Consider the following 11,316-nt stretch of genomic DNA (forward strand, 5'->3'; position numbering starts at 1 on the left):
ATAACCCCACCCACTTTGCCAAAGCACAGCCCCCACACCACTAGAGGGATATCTTCAACCACCAACATACCATCCTGAGACAAGGCTGAGTATAGCCCACAAAGACCTCCGCCACGGCACAACTTAAGGGGGGGGGGGGGGGGGGGGGCGCCAACCCAGACAGGATGACCACATCAGTGACTCAACCCACTCAGGTGACGCACCCCCTCCAGGGACGGCATGAGAGAGCCCCAGTAAAGCCAGTGACTCAGGAAAGTAGAGCATTGCAGTAGTCTAACCTGGAAGTGACAAAAGCATGGATTAATTTTTCTGCATCATTTTTGGACAGAAAGTTCCTGATTTTTGCAATGTTACGTAGATGGAAAAAAGCTGTCCTTGAAATGGTCTTGATATGTTCTTCAAAAGAGAGATCAGGGTCCAGAGTAACGCCGAGGTCCTTCACAGTTTTATTTGAGACGACTGTACAACCATTAAGATTAATTGTCAGATTCAACAGAAGATCTCTTTGTTTCTTGGGACCTAGAACAAGCATCTCTGTTTTGTCCGAGTTTAAAAGTAGAAAGTTTGCAGCCATCCACTTCCTTATGTCTGAAACACATTCTTCTAGCAAGGGCAATTTTGGGGCTTCACCATGTTTAATTGAAATGTACAGCTGTGTGTCATCCGCATAGCAGTGAAAGTTAACATTATGTTTTCGAATAACATCCCCAAGAGGTAAAATATATAGTGAAAACAATAGTGGTCCTAAAACGGAACCTTGAGGAACACCGAAATTTACAGTTGATTTGTCAGAGGACAGACCATTCACAGAGACAAACTGATATCTTTCCGACAGATAAGATCTAAACCAGGCCAGAACTTGTCCGTGTAGACCAATTTGGGTTTCCAATCTCTCCAAAAGAATGTGGTGATCGATGGTATCAAAAGCAGCACTAAGGTCTAGGAGCACGAGGACAGATGCAGAGCCTCGGTCCGATGCCATTAAAATGTCATTTACCACCTTCACAAGTGCCGTCTCAGTGCTATGATGGGGTCTAAAACCAGACTGAAGCATTTCGTATACATTGTTTGTCTTCAGGAAGGCAGTGAGTTGTTGCGCAACAGCCTTTTCTAAAATTTTTGAGAGGAATGGAAGATTCGATATAGGCCGATAGTTTTTTATATTTTCTGGGTCAAGGTTTGGCTTTTTCAAGAGAGGCTTTATTACTGCCACTTTTAGTGAGTTTGGTACACATCCGGTGGATAGAGAGCCGTTTATTATGTTCAACATAGGAGGGCCAAGCACAGGAAGCAGCTCTTTCAGTAGTTTAGTTGGAATAGGGTCCAGTATGCAGCTTGAAGGTTTAGAGGCCATGATTATTTTCATCATTGTGTCAAGAGATATAGTACTAAAACACTTGAGTGTCTCTCTTGATCCTAGGTCCTGGCAGAGTTGTGCAGATTCAGGACAACTGAGCTTTGAAGGAATACGCAGATTTAAGGAAGAGTCCGTAATTTGCTTTCTAATAATCATAATCTTTTCCTCAAAGAAGTTCATGAATTTATCACTGCTAAAGTGAAAGTCATCCTCTCTTGGGGAATGCTGCTTTTTAGTTAGCTTTGCGACAGTATCAAAAAGGAATTTCGGATTGTTCTTATTTTCCTCAATTAAGTTAGAAAAATAGGATGATCGAGCAGCAGTAAGGGCTCTTCGGTACTGCACAGTACTGTCTTTCCAAGCAAGTCAGAAGACTTCCAGTTTGGTGTGTCGCCATTTCCGTTCCAATTTTCTGGAAGCTTGCTTCAGAGCTCGGGTATTTTCTGTGTACCAGGGAGCTAGTTTCTTATGAGAAATGTTTTTAGTTTTTAGGGGTGCAACTGCATCTAGGGTATTGCGCAAGGTTAAGTTGAGTTCCTCAGTTAGGTGGTTAACTGATTTTTGTCCTCTGGCGTCCTTGGGTAGACAGAGGGAATCTGGAAGGACATCAAGGAATCTTTGTGTTGTCTGTGAATTTATAGCACGACTTTTGATGATCCTTGGTTGGGGTCTGAGCAGATTATTTGTTGCAATTGCAAACGTAATAAAATGGTGGTCCGATAGTCCAGGATTATGAGGAAAAACATTAAGATCCACAACATTTATTCCATGGGACAAAACTAGGTCCAGCGTATGACTGTGACAGTGAGTGGGTCCAGAGACATGTTGGACAAAACCCACTGAGTCGATGATGGCTCCGAAAGCCTTTTGGAGTGGGTCTGTGGACTTTTCCATGTGAATATTAAAGTCACCAAAGATTAGAATATTATCCGCTATGACTACAAGGTCCGATAGGAATTCAGGGAACTCAGTGAGGAACGCTGTATATGGCCCAGGAGGCCTGTAAACAGTAGCTATAAAAAGTGATTGAGTAGGCTGCATAGATTTCATGACTAGAAGCTCAAAAGACGAAAACGTCATTTTTTTTTTTGTAAATTGAAATTTGCTATCGTAAATGTTAGCAACACCTCCGCCTTTGCGGGATGCACGGGGGATATGGTCACTAGTGTAGCCAGGAGGTGAGGCCTCATTTAACACAGTAAATTCATCAGGCTTAAGCCATGTTTCAGTCAGGCCAATCACATCAAGATTATGATCAGTGATTAGTTCATTGACTATAATTGCCTTTGAAGTAAGGGATCTAACATTAAGTAGCCCTATTTTATGTTAGATCCCTTACTTCAAAGGCAATTATAGTCAATGAACTAATCACTGATCATAATCTTGATGTGATTGGCCTGACTGAAACATGGCTTAAGCCTGATGAATGAATTCATATGCATCCTTATGTGTTTATAAAAGAACGATGCCGGGACTAGTTTCTGTAGATTGATTCCAAGTGTATCTATCTGCCAAATAGTGACAGGCCTCTCAACAAATGAAATAAGCAGTGGTGGCTATGCAATGTAATACGACACAGAATACGAGTCATAAACCCACTCACTGGGCTGAAAAGACTGAGACTCGGAAGCGAATTCACATTGATAAAACAATTAAAATACACAGACCCCGGATTGACCTTTACTGTAATACATGATGACTTGTGTTGAGTAAAATGCCTACAGCAGGTGTTATAAAAGCCAATCTAACGACTTGTTAGGCTATATTGCAAGTAGCCTAGTGTCTAAATGTTCCCCCGAATCCCCCTTCCCTATTTCACCTACTATATTCCATACAATATACTGCTAGAATATTAGGCCTAACTGGCAGCTGTAGTCTACATGATCTTTGTCAGTGTGTGTGAGTATGTATTTCTCTGTTTTCTACCTACCTCGACTGCACCACAGCAGCTGATCCGTAATTTCTCACATACACAGCCACAACACTCAGCAGAAGCAGAATTTTTAGCAAAAAAGTTGGTTAATTTCACACCTTTAAATAGCCCTTTTTTTGATCTCTCAAAAGAATTTCACACCACCTTTCCACGTTTCAGTTTTGACTGAGTGACAGATACAGTGCCTTGCGAAAGTATTCGGCCCCCTTGAACTTTGCGACCTTTTGCCACATTTCAGGCTTCAAACATAAAGATATAAAACTGTATTTTTTTGTGAAGAATCAACAATAAGTGGGACACAATCATGAAGTGGAACGACATTTATTGGATATTTCAAACTTTTTTAACAAAACAAAAACTGAAAAATTGGGCGTGCAAAATTATTCAGCCCCCTTAAGTTAAGACTTTGTAGCGCCACCTTTTGCTGCGATTACAGCTGTAAGTCGCTTGGGGTATGTCTCTATCAGTTTTGCACATCGAGAGACTGACATTTTTTCCCATTCCTCCTTGCAAAACAGCTCGAGCTCAGTGAGGTTGGATGGAGAGCATTTGTGAACAGAAGTTTTCAGTTCTTTCCACAGATTCTGGATTGGATTCAGGTCTGGACTTTGACTTGGCCATTCTAACACCTGGATATGTTTATTTTTTAACCATTCCATTGTAGATTTTGCTTTATGTTTTGGATTATTGTCTTGTTGGAAGACAAATCTCCGTCCCAGTCTCAGGTCTTTTGCAGACTCCATCAGGTTTTCTTCCAGAATGGTCCTGTATTTGGCTCCATCCATCTTCCCATCAATTTTAACCATCTTCCCTGTCCCTGCTGAAGAAAAGCAGGCCCAAACCATGATGCTGCCACCACCATGTTTGACAGTGGGGATGGTGTGTTCAGGGTGATGAGCTGTATTGCTTTTACGCCAAACATAACGTTTTGTATTGTTGCCAAAAAGTTCAATTTTGGTTTCATCTGACCAGAGCACCTTCTTCCACATGTTTGGTGTGTCTCCCAGGTGGCTTGTGGCAAACTTTAAACAACACTTTTTATGGATATCTTTAAGAAATGGCTTTCTTCTTGCCACTCTTCCATAAAGGCCAGGTTTGTGCAATATACGACTGATTGTTGTCCTATGGACAGAGTCTCCCACCTCAGCTGTAGATCTCTGCAGTTCATCCAGAGTGATCATGGGCCTCTTGGCTGCATCTCTGATCAGTCTTCTCCTTGTTTGAGCTGAAAGTTTAGAGGGACGGCCAGGTCTTGGTAGATTTGCAGTGGTCTGATACTCCTTCCATTTCAATATTATCGCTTGCACAGTGCTCCTTGGGATGTTAAAAGCTTGGGAAATCTTTTTGTATCCAAAGCCGGCTTTAAACTTCTTCACAACAGTATCTCGGACCTGCCTGGTGTGTTCCTTGTTCTTCATGATGCTCTCTGCGCTTTTAACGGACCTCTGAGACTATCACAGTGCAGGTGCATTTATACGGAGACTTGATTACACACAGGTGGATTGTATTTATCATCATTAGTCATTTAGGTCAACATTGGATCATTCAGAGATCCTCACTGAACTTCTGGAGAGAGTTTGTTGCACTGAAAGTAAAGGGGCTGAATAATTTTGCACGCCCAATTTTTCAGTTTTTGATTTGTTAAAAAAGTTTGAAATATCCAATAAATGTCGTTCCACTTCATGATTGTGTCCCACTTGTTGTTGATTCTTCACAAAAAAATACAGTTTTATATCTTTATGTTTGAAGCCTGAAATGTGGCAAAAGGTCGCAAAGTTCAAGGGGGCCGAATACTTTCGCAAGGCACTGTATATACATAATATGACATTTGTAATGTCCTTATTCTTTTGGAACTTATGTGAGTGTAATGTTTAATGTTCATTTTTATTGTTTATTTAACTTTTGTATATGATCTATTTCACTTGCTATGGCAATGTTTACATGTTTCCCATGGCAGTAGGGCCAGTAGTAGGCACTCTTTCCTCTGGTCTAAAAAAGACCCCAATGCCCCAGGGCAGTGATTGGGGACACTGTCCTGTGTAGGGTGCAGTCTTTCGGATGGGACGTTAAACGGGTGTCCTGACTTATCGTAAGAGTAGGGGTGTTAACCCCAGTGTCCTGGCTAAATTCCCAAGCTGTCCTTCATACCATCATGGTCACCTAATCATCCCCAGCTTACAATTGGCTCATTCATCCCCCTCTTATCCCCTGTCATATTTCCCCGGGTCGTTGTTGTAAATGAGAACGTGTTCTCAGTCAACTTACCTGGTAAAATAACGGTAAAAAATTTTAAAAGCCAATAAAGGCCCCTAGAATTGAATTGAGTCCAAGTGGCTCTCACTCTGTTTGATGATGTGCGCTTGACTTTGAAAGTGAATTTGTGCCACGTCGGCTCAGCCAAATGCTCAATATATGATTAAGACAACAAAGAAATGGCGCAAAGGTCTTGAAAAAAACAGGCCCACGGGCCGCCAGCCGTGTCTATATATAAAGAGTGCCTTCGGAAAGTACACAGACCCCTTGACTTTTCCCACATTTTGTTATGTTATAGCCTTATTCTAAAATGGAATAAATAAATACAAATCTTCAGCAATCTACACACAATATCCCATAATGACAAAGTGAAAACAGGTTTTTAGACATTTTTGCAAATGAAACAGAAACAGAAAAACCTTATTATACCTTATAAATAAGAAACAGAAATACCTTATTTATATAAGTATTCAGACCCTTTGCTATGACACTCGAAATTGAGCTCAGGTGCATCCCTATTCAAACTGGTAAATGTAATTAATTGGACATGATTTGGAAAGGCACACGCCTGTCTACATAAGGTCCCACAGTTGACAATGCATGTCAGAGCAAAACCAAGCCATGAGGTCAAAGGAAATGTCCGTAGAGCTTTAGAGTTCCTCTGTGGAGATGGGAGAACCTTCCAGAAGCACAACCATCTCTGCAGCACCACCAATTAGGCCTTTATGGTAGAGTGGCCAGACAGATGCCACTACTTAGTAAAAGACACATGCTAGCCCACCTTGAGTTTGCCAAAAGGCACCTAAAGACTCTCAGACCATGAGAAACAAGATTCTCTGGTCTGATGAAACCAAGATTGACCTCTTTGGCCTGAATGCCAAAAGTCACATCTGGAGGAAACCTGGCACCATCTCTATGGTGAAGCATGGTGGTGGCAGCATCATGCTGTGGGGATGTATTTCATGGGCAGGGACTGGGACACCAGTTAGGATCGAGGAAAAGATTAACAGAGCAAAGTACAGAAATATCCTTGATGAAAACCTGCTCCAGAATGCTCAGGACCTTAGACTGGGGCGAAGTTTCACATTCCAACAGGACAATGACCCTAAGCACACAGCCAAGACAATGCAGGAGTGGCTTCGGGACAAGTCAATGAATGTCCTTGAGTAGTCCTGCCAGAGCCCAGACTTGAACCCGGTCGAATACCTCTGGAGAGATCTGAAAATAGCTGTGCAGCAACGCTCCCCATCAAACCTGATAGAGCTTGAGAGGATCTGCGGAGAAGATTGGGAGAAACTCCAAAAATACAGGTGTACCAAGCTTTTAGCGTCAAATACAAATCTAATTGTATTTGTCACATGCGCTGAATACAACAGGTTACAACACCTTACTGTGAAATGCTTACTTACAAGCCCTTAAACAACATCGCAGTTCAAGAAATAGAGTTAATAAAACATAAAGTAAACATAAAGTTAATAAACTAAAGTAAAAAATAAAAAATCTATCAAAAAGTAACACACAAGAAATGTAACGATAATGAGGCTATATACAGAGGATACCGGTACCGAGTCAATGTGCAGGGGTACAGGGTAATCAAGGGAATTTGTAAAGTGACTATGCATAGATAATATACAGTAAGTAGCAGCATTGTAAAAACAAAGGGGTGGGGTGGGGGGGGGGGGGGGGGGGGGTTATGTAGATTGTCCAGGTGGCCATTTTATTAGTTGTTCAGCAGTCTTATGGCTGGTGGGGGGTAAAAGCTGTTAAGGAGCCTTTTGGTCCTAGACTTGGAGCTCCAGTATCGCTTGCCATGCCGTAGCAGAGATAACAGTCTATGACTTGGGTGACTGGACACTTTTTTGGGCCTCCCTCTTACACAGCCTAGTCTATACGTAAGTCCTGGATGTCAGAAAGTTTGACCCCAGTGGTGTACTGGGCCATACCCACCACCCTCTGTAGTGCCTTACGGTCAGATGCCAAGCAGTTGCTATACCAGGCGGTGAATAAACCGGTCAGGATGCTCTCGATGGTGCAGCTGTAGAACTTTTTGAGGATCCATGCCAAATTTCTTCAGTCTCCTGAGGGTGAAAATGTATTGTCATGCCCTGTTCACAACTGTCTTGGTGTGTTTGAACCATGATAGTTTGTTGTTTATGTGGACTCCAAGGAACTTGAATCTCTCAAGCCGCTCCACTTCAGTCCCGTCGATGTTAATGGGGCCTGTTCGGCCCTCCTTTTCCTATAGTCCACGATCAGCTCCTTTGTCTTGCTCACATTGAGAGAGAGGTTGTCGTCCTGGCACCACACTGCCAACCACACTGCCACAACACTGTCATACCCAAGAAGATATTGTTGTAATTGCTGCCAAAGGTGCTTCAACAAAGTACTGAGTAAAGTGTCTGAATAGTTAAGTAAATGTCATATTTTTATATAAATTAGCAAAACGTATTTTTCTTTTGTCATTCTGGGGTATTGTGTGAAGATTGATGAGGGAAAACAACTATTCAATCCATATTGTAACGTAACAAAATGTGGAAAAAGTCAAGAGGTCTGAATACTTTCCAAAGGCACTGTATATATATATATACATTCAGTGCCTTCGGAAAGTATTCAGACCTCTTGACTTTTTCCACATTTTGTTACGTTACAATATGGATATATATATATATATATATATATATATATATATATATATATATATATATATATATAGAGAGAGAGAGAGAGAGAGAGAGAGAGAGAGAGAGAGATTTTTTTATATACCTTTTTTTCCATTTTGACCATCCCACCCTAATAAAAGATCGTCCGGCCATTCTGGCATTTGTCCAATTCCCTCTTCCCCAATTACGCCATTCTACATTTGTTGATCTCTCCCAACTCTTGCGTTGAAATCACCAAGGAGGATCAGCTTGTCAGTTTTTGGTGTGTTCTGAAGGATGTGATTGAGTTGGCTGTAGCAATTATCTTTGGTGTCTTCCTCAGAGTATAGTGTTGGTGCATAGGTGCTGACAATGGTTTGCATGTTGATGTTTAGGCGTTTCAGGTGTAGAGTCATAAAACGTTTGTTGATTTCTATTGGGAGGTCACTTAGTTGATGAGCTTTTTGTCTATTGCAAAGCCTACATGGTAACTGTGGTGGCCCGGGTGAGTAGTGCTGCGTAGCAGCGTCACCCACCATACTTTACCCTGTCTGGAAATCCTGTATAATGCCTGTTTCCACCTCCCATGCAAGCACACACTGTCTGGAGATGTTTAGGTTGATAACATGAGGTTTAGTATTCTAAACATCTAGAAAATATGACAACCTTATTGGTTACAAGACTTCACAGCAATCAGGCAATGCCTCTCTCTCTGTCTCTCTCGCTCACTTGCTCTCTCTCTATCTGTTTCTATTTCTCTCTCTTTCACTGTCTCTGTCTTTCCTTCTGTCTCTTTCTCGCTCTCTTTCTCTCTCTCTCTCTCTCTAATGGTGGTTTGCTTGTTGTACTAGGGGAGTTTGTTTAGTGGGAGCTCCATTATGGTAACTTACTGCTTGCTCTGCAAATGCGGTGTTATAATGTCTGTTTATGTGTCTGGTTAAACTTTTCTGCACTGCTATGTGTATCACCACTATCTATCCTACTACCATACCATTCTTATTAATGTATCATGCCTCGATACTTATTCTTAACTCACTGATCACGATAACGATAATGACAAATAATTGTAATGGGGATATGGATACAGGTGGGAATTATGATGATGATTCAAAGATTATGATGTCATCTCCTTGGCTAGAGTTTTACAGGTCCACATTTTTCCTTAGCAGTTGGGAAACATAGATAAACACATGTCATTAAAGGCTATATTGTTGACTGCCATAAGCCCACAGTAAACACACCATCTATCTTCCTTAGCAACTCAGTCCTGCCACTTTACAGCAGGCCCCAATTACACTAGCCCTAATTACTGGAGTGGGTGACTTTAGGTATGTCTCTGTGTGTGTGTGTGTGTGTGTGTGTGTGTGTGTGTGTGTGTGTGTGTGTGTGTGTGTGTGTGTGTGTGTGTGTGTGTGTGTGTGTGTGTGTGTGTGCATGCGTGTGTGTGTGTCAGATGGTACTTCCCTTGGCTAACCTAGCATGTGTATCCTGTGTATACGGCATGTTATACTGTGTCCCACACATCAGATCCCTCATTCAGTTTCATCAAGGTTAATGCAAGGAAACGGGATAACAAACATTAAAATGGAGTGAGAATTATAAAGAAAAGATGGGGGAGGACAGTTCCAGAACTACCACGCAAGCAGAGCAGAGACACTTTCTCTTTCCCCTAGCTCTTTCCTGCCAACATTCTGAGTTATATTTGGCTTCTATCTACTCTCTGCCCTCGTTTGTAAACTGCCATTTGTCCTGCCAACTAGGCAGGATGGTGTAATACTGGAGACATTTTGGGGGAGAGGGTTTAGGTATTTACAATGACTTTAGCAATTACACCAAGCCAGGAGAGAGAGAGAGAGAGAGAGAGAGAGAGAGAGAGAGAGAGAGAGAGAGAGAGAGAGAGAGAGAGAGAGCAATGAATACTGAGGGTTAGACTGGAGGATAGAGAGAGAGTGATACACTCAGAGTACAACAATGGATAATGCTAGAGTGATGGAGAAAGGGAGGGAGAGACGAATAGGAAGGGAAGGGGGACAGAGGGAGATGGAAAAGAGACAGAGGGAGCAGGAGAGAAAAGAGAGAGTGAAAGAGAGGGACAGCTAAGGGCACAGAGACGGATAGACAGGGGACAGAAAAAAGGTGACTCTATCATGCTGATTCATTAGTTTTCCTGGCCGATGCTATGTGTATGTCGGTGTATCAGTGTGAGCAGGGGATATTTTCCATGTCTCTCCCCTGTCCTTCATACTCACCTTGGCCTTTTATGCTCAGTCTTAATTCTACTGGTGTCCACTGCATGGTGTTCCTCTGAGAACTCTGTGGTATTCAGACACACACACACACACACACACACACACACACACACACACACACACACACACACACACAGAGCAGTGCAGCCATCGTACAGAGACACCGTGCATTGCTAGCGTAGTTGAGGAAGTTCAGGCTAATGTTGCTGCCAGGAATTGGTTGGCACTCCCTATTCTCTTTAATATACTGATACCTGAGCAGCAGCATGGGGAGTGTAGGGTATGGCTATGTGAAGGTTTTTCAGGCAAGGGTTTCAATCAATCAATGTATTTATAAGCCCTTTTACATCAGCAGTTGTCACAAAGTGCTATACAGATACCCAGCCTAAAACCCCAAAGAATAAGCAATGCAGATGCACAATGACTAGGAAAAACTCCCTAGAAAACAGGAACCAAGGAAGAAACTAGAGAGGAACCAGGCTTAGAGGGCTGGCCAGACCTCTTCTGGCTGTGCCTGACGTTGAAGAGTTTCAGAGTTCGCAGAGATAAAATCGCTCTCTGTCCATTTCATAGGGAGCACAGAAAACAGCTGCAGGCACAAGTCAACCAGAACAACGGACACATAATTCCTTGATTATGGTCCATTTGGACAGTAGAACCCAAACAACACCTGTTTCAGTAATAGCAACCTGCAGATATCTTGGTACCTTCATTTATTTTTGCCATGCATCGCCTCTGTACAGCACAGCTTCCCCACATGTATAGAAGAAACCTCTTTAATTGGGGAGCACTCTTTATCATGGTCCTTCGAGCCGTATATTAACAATAACCTGTAAAGCACAATCCACTCTGCCCTCCAGCTAATCTTCACTTCTTCTCTCTGCA

Source organism: Oncorhynchus mykiss, chromosome 4 (assembly GCF_013265735.2).
Source record: "Oncorhynchus mykiss isolate Arlee chromosome 4, USDA_OmykA_1.1, whole genome shotgun sequence".
Lineage (NCBI taxonomy): Eukaryota > Metazoa > Chordata > Actinopteri > Salmoniformes > Salmonidae > Oncorhynchus > Oncorhynchus mykiss.